Source organism: Nycticebus coucang, chromosome 11 (genome assembly GCF_027406575.1).
Source record: "Nycticebus coucang isolate mNycCou1 chromosome 11, mNycCou1.pri, whole genome shotgun sequence".
In the NCBI taxonomy this organism is placed as follows: domain Eukaryota; kingdom Metazoa; phylum Chordata; class Mammalia; order Primates; family Lorisidae; genus Nycticebus; species Nycticebus coucang.
The window spans coordinates 39,114,418-39,133,328 of record NC_069790.1 but is presented as its reverse complement, the minus strand read 5'-3'; positions in this window follow the sequence as shown (position 1 = coordinate 39,133,328).

The window sequence follows — 18,911 nt, the reverse complement described above, 5'->3', positions numbered from 1 at the left end:
GCTACTTGGGAGGTGGAGGCAGGAGAATCACTTCAGCCCAAGAGTTGGAGATTGCTGTGAGCTATGATGCCACAGCACTCTACCCAGGGTGACAGCTTGAGGCTCTGTCTCAATAAAAGAAAAAAAAAAAATGGGGGAGGGCTTTCTTCACCCAAAAGCTCAATGAAAAATACAAGCTGCAATTTTCATATGTTTTGTTTGCCTAGGAAAATATTGTATGCATCTTACTCCTACACTAGGTGTATGGCATTACAGTGAGTTTGTGATTAAGTGCTAATGAAGTTTAGTTAGTTGTTGTCTGAGTATTTGGAAATCCAACATTATTTAATATGATTTAGAGAAAAATAATAACAGAAAATAAAAGTTAATTTTCCCTTATGGCCAAACAGGGCAAAAAACACATTGTTCACTCCACATATTTTTATAAAATAATAAATGCATACTGATGTAGTCTTTACTGATGGCCAAAATAATTTTAAATTGTGACTTTTAGTCAGTAGACCTATGTGTTCTATAAGTCACATGATGACACTCAGCTTAACAAGCTTCACTGTCTTACAAGAGAACTAGAAATGACTTGTGCATAATGAAAAGTGAATCAGGGTTGTAAATAGAATGTGTTCCTAGGACAAATAATAACAAGAAAAAGATCAGGCCTAAAGTGGTGTAATCACAAAGATGACACAGTTTAGCCTGTTTTCCTGGGTAACATTATTCCTTGCTGGCCTTGAGCACAGTTCACGAGAGGCAGAACTGCATGGAAGAAAGACACCAGATGGATCCTGGAGCCCTGGGTCCTAAATCAGACTTCGCCCGTTTCTAGTCAGGAATCCAGAACAAATTACTTTACTTTACCTTGAAATTCATCTTTCCCACTGGAAAGAATGAAAGTAATACTTCTTGCTCCAAAGTTTGCTGTGAGAATTAAAATAAAGCATCTGACACCACCTAATTGCTATTCAATAAATACTAGTTTACTCCTTCCCTTTTCTAAAAATACAAAACAGTCCCCCCAAAGCCAAGTGTGCTCCATGCCTATTGGCTAAAAAGTTTGAACACTTCCAACAATAACATGCATAAGCAATCTTTGTCACAGGAGTTCTTGTTTTTTGTTTTGTTTTGCTTTGAAATAATCAACTCAGGAATTTTCAGGGAAATAATAGTAATAATCCCTTTCTAATTCCTGGTTTAATGACCTACAGCCACAGAAACTACCATCCCAAATGGATAAAAAAAAACCATTTTATTCATATGTATAATATATGTATAATACTAAAATCTAAAATTTTCTCATAGTTGCCTTAATAGAAAGAAGATATCCCAGAATTTCTACATGGTAAATGAATTCTGTTTCTGGCTATAGTTTTGCATCTCTTCTGAGGCGATACCAACTTCAACATGGTAGGCACTTTCAAAAGTCAAAGCAGAAAAATCAAGGCTTTGTTCTTTTCTTAAACTTCCCCATCCATCCTAGGAACTAGTGTATTAAATTTAGTTTCTCTTCGAAGGATCCATAATGTGTTAGGATTACAAGCTATCACCAAAAACATGAAGACTGAATACATGTCTCATACACCACAGGTTCCCAATCAGTTGGATGAATTAATAAATGAATGGATGACCAAAAACATTCAGGATTAAATAAAAATTTGTTATGGTGAATCACCTAGTTGATATGCCTTAATGATGTAATTGAAGAAACTCTAATAAGCCATGCACAACTGTGCAGATGGGGGGGGGTGAATGCATTTGTATCTAGAGGAAAATGAATAAGTGCTATATTATATCCAGAAAAAACATTCCCTAAAATGATCATAAAAAGGTACCAGGTGTTCAGTTTGAGCCATCCTTTCTGCTAGAGGCTTGGGGATGCACAAATGATTATAGCCCATGCCTTCAAGAAGTTTACAATCTAATGGAGAAATTGATCCATAAACAATCTAAAATAAATGTAGATATAGAACAGAGATATATACAAAATATACAAATGCCTATTAAATACTACAATGCTCAGAAGCAGGAGCAATCAGTGCTGCTGGGGGACCATGGTGTAGGCAGGAAAGGAAGTATTGAGATAGGCTTTTAGGGATCAGAGATTTGGGGTCTGTTTGTTTTTTGGCTGGGCCTGGGTTTGAACCCACCACCTCTGGCATATGGGGCCGGCGCCCTACTCCTTTGAGCCACAAGTGCTGCCCTAGGGCTCAGAGGTTAATTGTGTCACAAAGATGAGCCAGATGTGACCAGCCACACAAGGTGAGGAAGAACATGCAGACAGCCAGTAGATGTGGAACATGAGGGGTCTCACAGAAAAAGTGACCGGTTTAGGGAAATACAGGGAGATCAATGTGGTGGAGAGCAGGTTAAAGGGTGCAGGTGGGGTCAGGTAAAATCAGGAGGGTTGTGCTGTCCATGTATGAGAATTTAGATTCCATGCTGAAAGCTGGTGATTTTCAAATTATAAAGACTACAGACAGCTGAGGACCTTCTGGGAAATAAAAACTGCTTAGCTTTTATCCATTTAGATTTTTTAGTATTTTTTAATATTTTCTTTATAAAAAAATTGTAAACCTCTGTTGTAGACACTATGCCGTGAAAGGTTTTGAGAGTAATAAGGCCAGATTGACATTTTAAGAAGTCCCGTCTAGATCTTTAGGAGAAGTGGGAGAAGCCCAAGATTAATTAGACCACCCAGGTCAAATATGCCTGTTATGGGCATATCCCAAGATGGCAGTAGGTGGGCTAGAGAGCTAGCTACTGGAACAGAAGTTCACAGTCTCAAACTATCCCCCATCTTCCTAGAGTAAATGGTTGGACTCAGGATCAAGAATGAAATCAGAGTTAGTTCCAGATTTCACCTTGGTGTTTTATACATATCAAGGTATTCTTTCACCATGATATAAAATAAAAGATCAGGCCTGAGTGCAAAATGTGAGTTGAATTTGAAGCACCTAAATACAAATGTGTATTCAAGGGTTGGGCATGTATAAGAGTGTGGAGCAAGAAGGGCAGACCTACATGGGAGATATAGCTTTAGAAGCTGCTGGCATAGGAGCATGTCTTCAGCTCTAAATAGGAGGTAGATCATGCACGGAAGGGGTGAGCACATGAAAGACCCCAAATAAAATGTGTTTTATTTTATTTAGGGAATAGACAGAAGAAGAGAAGTCTATGGAAGAAACTGAGTAAGCTGCATAGGAAGGAGGAGAAACTAAGAGATAGAGACACAGAAGGTCATAGAAGTTTCAAAGAGAGGGTTAACCACCGAAGAAAGATCAAGCAAAACAAAGACACAAGAGGGTCTATTGAATTTGGCAACGTACAATTTCTCAGGGACCTCAGGCAAAGTACAGGGTGACCAAAAGTCACCCCATAAAGTCACCATACATAGGAAAAATGGGAAATCACAGATAACTGTACTTTCATTGACAAAATATTCATTACCTTTTTTTACAAAATATTTATAAAATATTCTCCACATGTTGGCCTCCTCTTTGTAAAATGTTGTACCTTTGGCTCCATTTTTAGAATGGTGAAGCAGAAATGGTTCAACAATTGATATACTTAAGAATTTCCTGAATGGAGAGAAGGTACTGAAATTCCATTCAGAGGCAGCCCAGAGGCAAAAATACTGATTTGTGACTGTAGAATTTGATAAAGGTTGCAGGAAAATTGGCATGGCTATCGAGAAATACTACTAAGTAAAAAATTTCCACTTACTTGTGAGACTAATACCGTCTTTTAGAGAGGAGGTCTTAATTTTAAAGGAGATTAGGAAGCAGTTTTGGAAGGAAACAGATGACTAGACTTCAAGTCTGATAATTGGTTTATAACTGTATCTATTCATTTTGAATCCATTTCATGTGTTGGCACAATGGTAGAAAATTAGATCAAACTAATGAGAAATTCACAAGTCAAAATGCTGCAGATGGCTATAGCCAAGAGGGCTGGTGTCAGGAATTGGCAAATCTCTGGGTTCTTCTGTCTTGAAAGTGGAAGAGATGAGACACTAATGCAAATGGAAGGTGGTGAGAGGGCAAAGCACATGTAAACAGCTGTTTCACAACTGGGGAATAGACAAGAACGCCATGGCTATTCTAGTATTAAAATGTGAATTCTTTTTTAAAAGTCAAGGGCTAACATATTTGGTTAATTTGTTGAGAAAAGCAATGACCTACTGTCTGTAACTATACTCAATGAGAGAACAAGAGAACCTTACTTTTCAAAGATCCTTTTTTCCCTAAGAAGGAACTTATTTAATTACAGAACATCTCTTTTGTTTTTTCAAAAATAAAGAACATGATAAAGTGTTAATGTTTTCCTTAATTTTGATGAAAAGTCTATAATCTTTATTTATGAACTAACACAATTTTCAATAATAGTTAAGGAAAAAAAATTTAATCCTTCCAATTCTGTTTTATTTAATAAGTTGCAATTTCCCCTACCTCAAATCCACTATCCTCTTAATTATTTGTTGAGAGCTGACTGACAGCAGGCAGAAAAAGTCAGTAAGTTCCTGAAAAGCGGATGGCTAGGACTGCAGGGCTTCAGAGCTATCTAATAAACTCTCACTGCACTAAATTAAGTTATATACAAAAAATATTGGCCAAAATGTATTTATTCTTGTCTTGAGACCTTATTTGTATAAAATACTCTCCAGGAACTAATGAAGATGAAAGAACTCAATAATTATTGATCTTGAAGACAGGTTTTGTTTGGACATAGTCAACTGATTGACAAAGTTATTATTTATGTAAACACGAATAATTCTGTCCAGATGTTAAGAGTTCAATGCCCAGAGGGCCACAGACATAACACAAAAGGAAGAACACTTGTGGGTGTCGAGACTAGAGAAACTTGAAAGGGCCAGATAGCAGCAATGCCACTCGGACGTTATGCTGCAAGGGCATTTGGTTCCAGATCAACTGGTTTTGCAAAAGAAGTCAGAAATATAGATTTTGAGACTAAATCTCTCAATTTTAAAATGTTAACGTAATTGCCATTTAAAATATCATTGACAACCTCTGCTCTCGGTCGAAATTTAACAGTCAAGGTCTTCAGACATCACATCCATTAACAGGGGTGAACAACTATGATGAATGGATTATGTGTTCAGCCTATGCCATCTGAATTGCAAATGAACTTTCTCACTGATGAGGATGTAAAATACATTCTGTAAAGCTGTATAAACTATTGGCAAGGATATAAAATACATTCTGCACAGAGATAGGAGCTATTGTCAAATCCTCTTTTTCCCTCCTTTCAGATGCAGTGGTCTGTAATGCTAGCATAATCTGAAAGTTCAACATCAAAATGATTAAGAAAGAAAAACACTCAGAAGCTCTTGCATAATTCATCATTGCAGCTGAGACTAAAAGATCTATTGTCCTGTAGCACAAATACATTATAAACTACAACACATAATGAAAATTGAGTTAAAATATAGTCAAGTGAAGAGATTTAAAATGCCATTCCTTTCATTATTAGAAGCACCATGAAAGCCGTCCATTCCTGCTAACATAACTGACCAATTCATGATGTTTCAGATACATTTTGTCGAAAATTATTGCTAGATGGAGGGAGGACATATTTGTGCAGTTCATCCATGACATGCTCATTCCACATGGCTGGACGGTAGGCATTATTTTTGTTCCATCATATGAGAAATGCATCAGGAACCATTCTTGGATCAAAACGCTCTGCACTAGAAATGCCACATGTGGTGTCAAGTATTGTCACACTTCAGTGGAAGGGTTCAGAATAATTTACTTTTGTTGTGGGTCTTTCTCTAATGAGAATTGTCAGTCTGCACTATGCAATCAACACTTGTAAATGTAGATTTTAATAACTGTGTGTTTGGGAGAGTTTGTGTGGAAGGGGTTTGCTTCTCAACACAGTGGACAATAAGTGCCTCCTTAGCACTTGGATTTGAATCCAGTTCTGTCACTCAGTAGCTTCCTAACCTGGAACAAATACCCAAAGCCTTACTGAGCAGATTCTGCATGCTCAGTACTGGATATATAAGAGTGAACAAGATAAATTATGCCCAAAGGAGCTTAAATCTTAATAGGAGAAACAACAACAACAACGAAAAAAGAACAGGCAGTTTCAACACAGAATCTTAAGGGCTATAGCAAACATAAGCTGGGAATATTTTGAGAGCACAACTGAGAAAAGTGATGCAAAGAATATTTCAGAAGCAGAAAGGAACATACACAAAGGCCAGAAAATTTTGAGAGAGAGCCTAAAACTTCTGAGAACCTACTCATGGCTTTTATGTCTGTACCAGCATTCCCAGTAGACTACCAGCTGAACAATCCTCAATGTTCACCATAGCTAAAAAGAGGTTGGAGGAAGAGTCAAAGATACAGATATTGCTCTACTACTATTCATTCACTTGTTCAGCCTCTTAACCTACAGTTACTTTAAATTTTTGTGTTTAAGAAACCATAGTCATTGCATTCATATGGATACTATCAACTTTCACATTAAATAAACAGCAGTGCTCCTGACACTATTGTTTGAAGTGGATATTTATTTGAATAATGAACATCTTATTTCCAGACAGCAACTACCTGCACAATAATTATTCTGCAGAATGCTATTATCAAGAAATTCCACAGGAAGAAAAAAGCAGTTTATGATCAAATAATTTTAGGTAATGCTACACACTATGCCTATTGGACATTGGTTATTTATATTAACATACTTAATATTCTAAGAAGTCCTGAAGGAAACAAAGCAATCAACACATACTTTTTAACCTAGGATTAAAAGGTTGATTAGCATAAATTTAATCAAGGGGTAAAATCTCCATTCACTGAATATGGGATCAGTACACATGAGGTGGTCATTTCAAGGGAAATTCTTGAGAACGTTCTTTACAAAGGACTTAACCCCCTTCACCATTATATAAAAACTAATTTTTATATCAAAAAGAAAAACTAATGTGATTGACTCCATGACCATTATTTATTGTTCTTAAGCAATATGTTGAGAACTATGCCCCCTCCTACAATATAAATAGCGTACAATGAGGAAGAAAAACATAGTATGACTACAAATTCCTTATAAAAATAAGTTTCTTTTGCTTGACAGTCATATTTTTTTCTTTTCCTTTTAACTTACCCTAAAATAATAGGGAGAAACTTGCTTTTGAATGTCCCAAAATTCATTAAAAATAGATAGCAATTTGTTTTGATCACTAGGACCAAAATTTCTTTCCTGAGAAGAGTGATAAAACAAGTCAGATGGGGAAAAAATAGTCTCTTCAAAAAATGGCACTTGGAAAATTGGATGTCCATGTGCAGAAGAATGAAGTTGCTTCTTATTTTAATCATATACAAAAATGAGCTCAAAATGGATAAAAGACCTAAATGTAAGATTTAAAATCATAAAGCTTCTAAAAGAGAATACACGGGGAAAGAACAGTGACATTGGCCTTGGCAATGATTTTTAGGGTACTACACCAAAAGTTCAAACAAAAATAAATAGGACTACATCAAACTAAAAAGCTTCTGCAGAGCGACAATCAACAAAATGAAAAGGCAACCTATGGGCCATGAAAACAACCTTGCAAATCACATATTTGGTAAGGGATTTATATCCAAAATTCGTAAAGGACACAGATGACTCAAAAACAGAAGAGCAACACCACTAAAAAATGGCCAAAGGATTTGAATAAGCATTTCTTCAATGAAGACATAAAAATGGCCAAAGGGACAGGAAAAGGTTCTCAGCAGCACTAATTACCAGGGAGATACAAATGAAAATCACTGTATCACCTCACACCTGTTAGGGGGGCTGTTATCAAAAGGACAAGAGATAACAAATGTCAGTAAGTGTGTGGAAAAAAGGGAACCCTTGTGCACTGTTAGTGGGGTTGTATTAGCTTGGTAGGATCATTATGGAAAACAGTAAAGAGGTTCCTAAGAACCTCCCTCTTTATGGGAGATAAAAATCACTCCCATAAAGACACCTGCACTTCCATGTTTGTTGCAACAACATTCACAATAGCCAAGATATGGAAACAACCTGTGCGTCTGTCAACTACAAATGGGCAAAGCAAATGTAGCATAGATACATATACAATGGAGGCGTAGTCTGCCTTAAGAAGGAGATGCTGCCATTTGCTGCAATATAGATGGACCTGGAGGACAATATGCTAAGTACAAAAAGAAAGAAAATGATCTCATGGATGTGGAGAATCTACAAAAAGGAAAGGTCAAACATACAGAGACAGAGAGAAAAGCAGTGGTCACAGGAGGAGGGCAGGGGAGGAGAAAGAAGGAGATACCCGTCAACGTACAAAGCCACAGACATGTAGGGTGAACAAGTCCAGAGATCTGAAGTGCAAGCTGAGGACTGCAGTCAATAAAATTAGATAGTATTTGAGATTTCTGTTAAATGAGTAGATTTTAGCTTCTCTTCTCACAAGAGAGTAGCTATGTGAGATGATAGATTTATTTTCCTCACTATAATTTTTTACTATCCATATGTAACCTGTAACAACATGCTGTACACCTCAAATATACAAAATGAATTTTTTTTTTTTTTAAATAGAAATGCCTTCCTTTCCTTGATTTGCTCACCTGTTCAATGCTTTCAGGAGACCTTGGGAAACACTTTCTCATCTGTCCCTGTTTCCAAGGTGCTTATGCCACAACTTAGGGACGGGACATTTCAGATGTTTGAAGATCAGGCAGAGGTGAAGACTAGCGCTGGTGTTAGAGGTGTTACTCGGTGATGAATTTGATAGGGGATAATAAAAGAGTCCTTCCTAAGAATCTATTTCTTAACCTCACAATAATGCAAATGGTGTTTTGCGTTTTTTCTACCTCATTGTCTAGAAGAAATAGTTACCGTGTGGCCTTGTCTAGAGAAGGGAAGCAGCCTTAAGTTTGGTCGACCCTGGGTCCCTTTCTTCTACCTTTTTTGTAATAACTTTGTGGTGACATCTCAGAGTACCTATAAGGGTCCACTTCTTCCACTTACGCTAGTGCCTGGCACAGAGTAGACCATAGGAAATATTTATGAAGGGAGAATGGAAGGGAGAAAAGAAGGAGAGGCTTCAACATTGAATATGAAGGTTGTCACTGTGGGAGGTATAAATCTCTGACTCACGCTGTCTTACAGGAGAAACTAAAGAAATTTTCTAAACACAGCTTCGGCTTTTTGAGAGAGTATGTTTCTTTTGTACTATTTTATACAAAGCATAGACCTAGGCCTAATTTTGATAGCTAACTCATATTAATTAGGCTTCTTTACTTATCTGCTATTCTCAAGGGAAGTCACCCTATTTTTTGTGTGTATAGCAATAAACTGGTACATAAGCACACGTATTGCAAAGACCTGGTTTTAAAGGGCTACAGTTGAATTAGAAATCAATGGTGTAGCACAACATCATGTTTAAGGTCTGCTTTGTGAGATTTTCAGTGTTGTTAACTTTAAATGCAGTGATGTGTGTGGAAGCACTAAAATTTTGATCATACATCTACACTTTCTATCAATCACTAGTTTTTCAGTGACGAGCCGCGGAAATCCAGATGAGAGAGGCTTATGAAGAAAAATGAAATGGTAAAATTTGAATTAAATTAAATAATAAAAATTTTTTTAAAGTTAAATAAAATAAAGGATGTGTATGCTCACTAAGTCCAAAAGTACATTTGTATACAATTGGCGCTGAATAATACTGTTGGTAATATATATCCCTGCTGCTCAGCTCTCCTTTTTTCTGTGCTGACTTTATTCACTAGTTGGGTCTCTCCATGTGGGGGCAGGACAGTCCCAGCAGCTTCAGGCTTCGTTTATCTCTTTTTCGCAAGCCAGTATGAGAGCTCTTCTTTCCTAATACTACCTAAAGGAGTTTGACTGACAAGGTGTGGAGCAGCTAGCTCTAGAAGCTAGAGTAAAAGTAGGAAGCAGTGGTTCCCAAAGGGAAGTCAAGAGGTGGTTCCGTCGGGAGAAAGAGACCCGGATACAGGACAGGGAAAGATGTAGGGCTGCATTCTCGTGGAATTATCAGAAGTCACAGCTATTAAAGTATACTTGGATTGTTCAGAGAAAAATTAGTAAGTTTTTGTTTTAAATACTGTTAAAATGTCTTGAACATAGAAAATAGTCGAATTATTTTAATTCATAAAAGTTTATAATTGAAATAAAGAAAAGGCAGTTAAGCCTCTCATACCTTTGTGTGACACTTCATTGTGGTAACTTAATTTACTGATATCCCTCCATTAGTCACATACTAACAACAACTCAAAGATTAGCTAGTCATGTTTTAGACCAAGCATAAAAAAAACAAGTAGTTTTTGTTGTCTTAACACAATAACTAAGAAAATGCCAGGAAGGCTATGTTAACCAGAGTGATGAAAATGTGTCAAACAGTCTATAAAAACCAGTGTACGGTGCCCCATGATCACATTAATGTACACAGCTATGATTTAATAAAAAAAAAAAAAAATAGCCCAGTGTTGCGCAGGCACCTATAGTCCCAGCTACTTGGGAGGCTGAGGGAGGAGAATCACTTAAGCCCAATAGTTGGAGGTTGCTCTGAGCTGTGATGCCACAGCACTCTACCAAGGGCAACAAAGTGAGACTCTGTCTCTAAAAAAAAAAAAAAGAGAGAGAGAGAGACTGTCTCTCTCTGAGAGTTGCCCTCAGTAGAGTGCTGTGGCATCATAATTCACAGCAACCTCAAACTCTTGGGCTCCAGTGATCCTCTTGCCTCAGTTTTTCATATTTGGTAGAGATGGGGGGTGGTCTCACTCTTCTCAGGCTGGTATCCAACTCCTGAGCTTAAGCAATAAACCTGCCTCAGCCTCCCAGAGTGCTAGGATTACAGGTGTGAGCCACCACACGTGGTTAAATTCTAAAAATCTTATAATGTTGGAAATGATGTTCAACTCTCTGAATGCTTATACATTGCTAATGGAATTATAAAATGATACAACCACTTTGAAAAACTATCTCTTTCTTTAAAAGATAAATATATATTTACACTATAAAAAAAGTTACCATGAATGTTCATGCACATAGGCAATAAATTACCAGCTAGATGATAATTTTGAACCAAAACATACATTTTCTGTTTTTCAATAGTGAAACTGAATCTATGTCATTTTGACTTTATTTGACATAGCAGAAAGAATAGTGAACACAAAGTCAGGATATTTTGGCTTCAATAAAAACCTTATCATATTATAACTCTGCAATTCTAGACAAGTAACTTCTCAAAGAATTATTCAATTGTCAAAAAGGATATTATGTGGAGAGTAGTTATGAAACTTATAAAATATAATATAGATTGATAAAACACAGGTTTTTCTCTGTAGTTGGCCACCTTCCTACATTGACTACTTCCTTAAGTTGACCTAATTTTCGTAGACCAGACATGCATCACATGTACGTGTCAGAACAGTAGGCCTAGCTCCCTCTGTATGTTGACTAGCTTGTTGCAGTCTCTTGCATGGTCAACTTACAGAGTTTCTGCTGTAATATATTTAAAATTTTCTTTCTTGCATAGAAATTCTTAGCTTATTTGTGTTTTCTTATTAATATTTATTCATTTTGTTTTGATGAATGTATTTCTTTTTATGAGATCTTAACTACATGACTATATCAATATATAAACTATTGATGACCCAACCAGAGCACTGAGTGCCCAATATTGTTCTGTGAATTGAACTTTTTGGCAAAGCAGAGAGAAGGGGAAATGGCAGTCACAGGAATGAAGAGGGAAGGAAGCTGTCCCTTGGGTAACTTATTATAAAAATACTATGGGTGAGATTTAACTTATTATTTAAACTATGTTTGATTGACTCAGCCTGTGTTATTTTAAATATCAGTAATTATACTTCTATCATATAATTTAAAACAAATTATATTTTCCAGATAACAGAAAAAGCTATATGAAGCATTTTCCAAATAAAATGTGAAAAATAAGACCCTGCAAATTAAAACATCTCACATGCACATGGATATTTAACTAAAAACCATGACAGTTTCAACACTTCTTGGCATCAGACCATATATTAATTCCCCCAAACAGAATAATTATACCTGCAGGAAGAAAGATAAAGTTCTATGCAGAAATGTAGGTAGGCTTTCTGTTGAGTCTGGTTGGTCTTTTACCATGACATGGCAGCTATAAATAAGTGAGCTAAATAATATATTACTCTATAACTCAAAAGTTTGGGAAATGTACTAGTATACTTTTCCAGAAAATGTTACTATTTCCATGTTCACTTTTTAAAAAAATATGTGGCTTTATTATTATGCTTTATTTTCTTGATCTTTACTTCCTTGCTTTTTGAAACAATTTACTATCTGTTTCTTGATTGGGGTTCTTTCGTTTTATCTGTTATTATAACCATTTATTTATTATCTGGTATAAAGTCTATCTAATTGGAAAAAGACATGTCCCATAGTAGGAACAATTAATAACATCATTCCCATCATACAAAATGTCTTGAATATTGAATACTTTGAATACAATACTTGGAATACTGTTGAATACTTTAACAGAGCTGGAATCCCTGGAGCTTCAAGTTTATTTTGACATCTGCTTGATTCATCTGCTTAATCATCAAGTTATGATGAAACATTTGTGCTGTCAAAAGAAATGATCAGTGTTGTTCTATTCCTCCTCATAAAATATTCACCCAGGCCAATTCCTTCAAGAGTTTTCCCTGCACTTTCTTCAAGTATTTTTATAGTTTCATGTCTTAAACTTAAATCTTTTATCCAGCAAGACTCTATCTTAGTTAATGGTGAAAGGTGTGGGTCCAGTTTCAGTCTTTTACAGATCGCCAGGCAGTTCACCAAGCACCATTTGTTAAGTAGGGAATCTTTTCCCCACTGAATACTGCCTTCTGTTTCCCAATGTCTACACTTTCGCTGAATCTAATCAAAGGCACAACAAGCACTTGGAGTACCGAATCATTAAATAAGATTGTCTGACCAGTCATTTAGCTATTTTTGAGATGTTAAGGACCTGCTTAAACTGAGAAAAGTTCAGCCTATGACCTTGGTGTTTCTTTTTACTTTAGTCAAGTTTCTGCACATACCTACATTTAGCTACAGTTGGTAAATGGGATGCTTTTGTTAATATTCCACTTAATAAGAGTTATCATATACCTCATAGGAGAGTTTCAATGAAAATTAGATTTCAAGTCAACTAATATTTATGGGATCCTACCATGTGCCAGGTATTACTCTATATACCTTTATATATGAACTCTAATTTAATTCTCAAAATAAATTATTAGCCAGTGAGTGGAATATAGAAACCCAAGCCCCAGATTCTGGCTTTAAGACCAGCATTCTTCTCCTTATGGTACATTTAATAAAATAAGTAATAACAGCTACAGATAGTAGGTGCACATATTGAACATCCTTTGTATGCCATGTACTAGTCCTAATTGTCTCAAGCCTATGAAGGTATTTCTGCTTTTTTCAGATTTGTAAAAAAGTATAGTCAAAGCACTGAAGCACTTGCTCAAAGTCACTCAATAGGTAACTTAGGAAATTGGAATTTAAATTCCAACTAGCTCACCTAAATTCAACATTGAAACTCTTCCTGCTATAATACACTAACTTCCGATTGTAACCACAACTTGCAAAACCCACAGCTCACAATAATTCAGGAATTAACATTTCAAGGTCGCCATTCAAGACTGCTTTTCCATTGCTTCATTTATGTGAGATGCTAGTGTAAGAACTTTTTATCATCTGAGAGGCAGTACATCTGAATGGTTCATCAAGATGTTCATTTTATTTACATATGAATAGTTGGCATTATGCATTGTACTTTCCAATTTCTGGCAGGGTGCATGGTTTTTCACACAATTGGATTAATGAAAAGTGTTATAACTATAATTTAGTCAATGAAAGAAGACTAAACAGAAAATATTAAACAGAAAAATAGACATCATTCAATTTTAGGAAGTAGTCTAGGCTATAAGCAGGCAAGCACAGAATTTCATAAATAAATTATGAAATATATACGCACATATATACATATAACATATACACAGTGAGGGACAGGAAGTTGAAAAAATAAAGACTGGAGATCCCTAAGCAGTAGAGACTTAATTACAAGAAACAATACACTATTTTTAAACCAACTTTATTCAGGTATAATTTTTATAAAATATAATGCTCCCATTTTAAGAGAATGGTTCAATAAGTTTTGACAAATATAGGGTGGACATAAAGTTCGTGTGTAACTTAAGATAATTGTAACTTTACACCTGTGTAACTACCACAAGGAAAAGACGAAATAGTTATGTCGTCCAAAATTTCCTTCATGTTCCTCTATAGTTAATCCAACTCTCTGGTCATGAAGCAATTGCTGATTTTCTTTATGTCACTGTAGGTGAGTTTTGCCGATCTTACAATATCACATAAATTAAATCAGACAGTGTATGAACTCTTTTGTCTGCCTTCCTTTGCTCACCGTGGATAAGATTTTGAAACTTATCCACATTGTTGCAAGTAACAGTGGTTCACTCCTTTCTTCAATGGGTAATTCTCCATTGCATCACCACAAAGGGTTTATTCATTTACCTGCTGATGGACATTTGGATTATTTCTAGTTTTTGATTATTATAAATAAAGCGGATAGGAACATTTCTGCACAGCTGCATTTTCATCTGTCTTGGCAGATACCTAGGAATGGAACTTTAGGAATGTATAAATGTTTTCTAATTGCTTGTGAAATGGTCAAACCAAATAGCTTGTACCTTTTATACTATACCGGCAGTGGGTGAGAATTTCAGGAGCTTCATAATCTAAACACGTTTAATTTTGTCAATCTTTCAAATTTTAGTGAACATGGTGAGCCTGCTGTGGTTTATCACTGTGGTTTTAATTTGCATTGAGGAACATTCTTTTCGAAGAGGACTTAGATTAGCAACTAAGAATCCCGTGAAAAAGGTTAACACTGATGTCACACGTGGCTCTGAATCCCAGATCTGGTACTGACTCTATGTCTGAGTACAATAAATTACCTTTGCTTCCCTGTGCTTTAATTTTCTCCTCTGTTAATTCATAATAAAAATAGTACCTTCCTCAGATTTTATTTTGAACTTTGAAGAGAAAATAAATGTAAAGCAGTGAACACAGAGCCTACATCACATCAAGTATTCAATAAAAGCTAAGGAGTATCATTATTCCTATTTCAGAAAGTGGGGAGGGTTATAAATTTTGTTAAACATATTACTTTTACTTCTAATGACTATAATAATGATAATAATATAATGCATTTATAGGATCTACCTCAGCTAACATAGAAAAGTGCTTTATAGTATTGACCTTTTAATTGATAAATCTAATCTCTTCAAAGTAAGGGGATCATAAATGTGAAGAAACATGACTCTGGATGGTATCTTTGTATCTAGTTTCCTTTTTGTTAATATTTTGTTTTCTTTTTAAGTTGGAACTTGATCCTGACAAAGTCTACAGACAGCATTACCTTTAAAGAGTTTTAATCCTAGGAAGTAGAGATATCAAGTATTTAAAACCACCTACAACTAGTCATAAACACGCTACCCTCCACTATCCCTTCTCCACCCACAAGTAATCTTTGTGGTCTCAGTAACTCCCTAAAATGACAACTTCCATTTTATCCTGATATCAAGTAGACCCATATGTTCTCTCTTCCCTCACTGGGTCAAATGCCACATCCAGCTGTTCCCAACCTCAGTGTGTAGGGAGTTTACTCGCACTGCTACAATCCCTCTTCTGTCCCATCCTAGTGACCCCACAATCAGCTTTTCTTCTCTTCATCCAATTGCCATATCTCTCCCCCCATCTGATAGCTCTGCTAAACTATTCTAGCTTGTGCTTCTGTGTGGTCCAGAGAGTTGGCACAGAGAGAAGCCCTGAGTTCTGTGACTTCCTGTTAGCCTTTCTTTCACAATTAGAAGAGAATTAGGAGTAGCCAGTAGACATTTATTTTTTAGGAAAAGTTTCCAAAAAACAAAGAGATAGCTTAAAACTCTGCAAAGTTAATATGACTTGAACCAATCACCATTCAATCAATAACTTAATTGGTGACCCTGATATGTTTACCACTTCAATACTGTTTTTTCTAAGCTTACTGTGACAGAATTAAAAAAAAAAAAAAGAAAAACTATTACCTTTATCTCTGAACATCACTTAGCAATTAATAAATTTATGCTACATATAATAAATTCTTTTTCCAATCCTTTGATGTAAATTCTCATTTGATGTAATAGTTACTATGAGTGAGTTTGAAGGTGTCAGGTAACAGGGTCTGCAACCACTACAGCCACTAATACAAGAACAGATTTAGTTTGAAGGTTCAGTCTGAAGTTTCTTGGATAATTACAGTGAGAACAAAACAGAATCCTGACCCTAGAAAACAGCTGGAGAAGTCAGCTATTAATAAAGGCCCTCCACAGAACAGGCAGAAGCCCATTCATCAGCCCTGGAAAAGGGATGCTGGGCAGGAACAAGTCAACAACCAGAGTGTGCAAGGGTAAGAGTTGCACATATTTACCTGAGTCACATTGATGGAGAAGTTTGTTATGTAGGTCTGGCTTCTGGCAGGCGGCACACGAACTCAGTCACGAATAGGGTGAAATGGGAAAGGTAGAAATCGGACCTTGCATGCCTGTAAACATTTGCCATAGTCACAACACACTCGACTTCTCATGCCTCATTTCTTGTATTTTCTTTTTCTTTCAGGGCCTTTCATACTCAATCCACCTCTAAGGCAGGGCAAGAAGCAAACCGGGGTTCACTGCCTTCTATAGCTGAGTATTAAATTTGAGTCTATGCTCACTATCCAAACCCTTCACCTAGAGTTTGATACATTGAGGACTAGACTTCCCTAATAAGTGGGTGCTTTCTCTTGTCTTAGCACAGCCTTATGGCTTCACACTGCCTTCCAACATGGACCTGTTGTATTCCAAACCCCCTGTATCTAATTGGACCTTAAGTCCTGGATCCCCCTGTTTAACCCTGTCTTGTAGCCAATCATATGCCAACTACTCTTCTCCATTCGTTCAGAAGGCTATGGAGGGATGACTACAAAGGAAGGCACCAGAAGGTCCCTCTGCCATGAAGAGTATTAAGGAGTGACCTCCTCAGATAAGCGATATGCAGCCCTTCAAGGTGAACAGAGATGAGCATTAGAGACGGGGGCACAGATGAAGGGGTTCCCCAGGTGCTCCCCAAGTGTTACATTGCCATGAACATTTTCTCACTTTGATTCCCAGTCTAAGACGATATGCAGCCTGTAAGAAGATGCTACTCCCACTTTTAAACTCAGGCCTCAGCTACCCTGGCACAAAGAGGATATTTTATTTTATTTTATTTTTTTCAATTTTAACATCATATTTTTATTATCTTTGAAATCACAAGGCATCTTACAATTAATGGCAGGTCAGCTTAACTGGTAATTTTCTTTTTTCCTTAGTAGGACAAAAATAATGGTGAATCTTACAGTGTATGGCATGGCGTCTTAGAATCAATAAAATTTGGATTTTGTTTACATGCTTATTTTCACCAACTTAGAACATGTGACTGTTTACCTTGATAACTATTCCACTTGTCATCCATTGTCTACAGATTAGGGAGGTATATTTGTATGATGGAATTTTCTTTTTTAACACGTTAAATGTTTGCAGATACATATTTTATGAGATGCCATACAGCTGTGCTTCTTAAACTAGAGCAACTATCAGAATTACCAGAGGAGTTTTTATTTTTATTTTTTTGGATTTTCCTGAGACTTTCTCTGTGATGTAGAAAAAGGTCAAGTTTACGTGTGTGTGTATTTTCTGCTTCTTCAATACAGAATTCTATATCTATTCATAATATCAAGTTATTATTATTTGTATTCTCCATGTAATGTATTTATTTATTTTTTATTGTTAACTCATAGCTGTGTACATTAGTGCAATCAAGGGGTACAATGTGCTGGTTTCATACACAATCTGAAATATTCTCATCAAACTGTTGAACGTAGCCTTCATGGCATTTTCCTAGTTATTGTACGTAGACATTTGTATTCTACCTTTAGTAAGTTTCACCTGTACCCATTCTAAGGTGCACTGTAAATGTGGCCCCACGCATTACCTTCCCTCCACCCTAACCTCCCCTCTCCCTTCCCCTTCCTTGGCCCTTTCCTTATAGTCTTGTGCTATAGTTGGGTTATAGCCTTCATGTGAAAGCTATAATTTGTTTCATAGTAGGGCTGAGTACATTGGATACTTTTTCTTCCATTCCTGAGATACTTTGCTAAGAAGAATATGTTCCAGCTCCATCCCAAATAACATAAGCATGATTAAGTTTCCACATTTCAGACTTCGTGTCAGGCACAAATTTAACAAACATACTAAGTTTGTTTAATTAAGTTCACAAACTCATCCTAGAAAAAGTTCTATCTGCTTCATTGCTGTGGTCACCAGATAGCCATGGAGTATACTTTGAACATGAGTATGAACTTTGAACAAGTTATGTAGCACCTTTCCTAGAAAGAGTTTGCAAACTTAATTGTCCAGCTTCATACATTCAAGAAATCAGACATACAATTCAATTTTACAATCAAAATCTTGTTCCATTTACTCCAGAACCCCCCACCCACAAAAGACATACTACACATTTCTAATCTTGCATTTAAGATTCTGTCATTTTCTCCTGGTTCACATCCTTACTATTCTCTTCACTAACAAGGATCTGGCTGAGGAATGAAGGTGGCATGTCATGTCCTTGGACTTGAGAGTGAATACACAACATAATGTATCACATCCTGCTTCATCTCTGGGTAATGGCATCTGCCATGTTTGCTTCTTTATGGTGCAACCCCTTGGCCACTGACGATCCTCCTGAGTCGAGATTCTCCAGCTTAGTCTTTGGGATGCATCCTGTTATCATGGCTGATG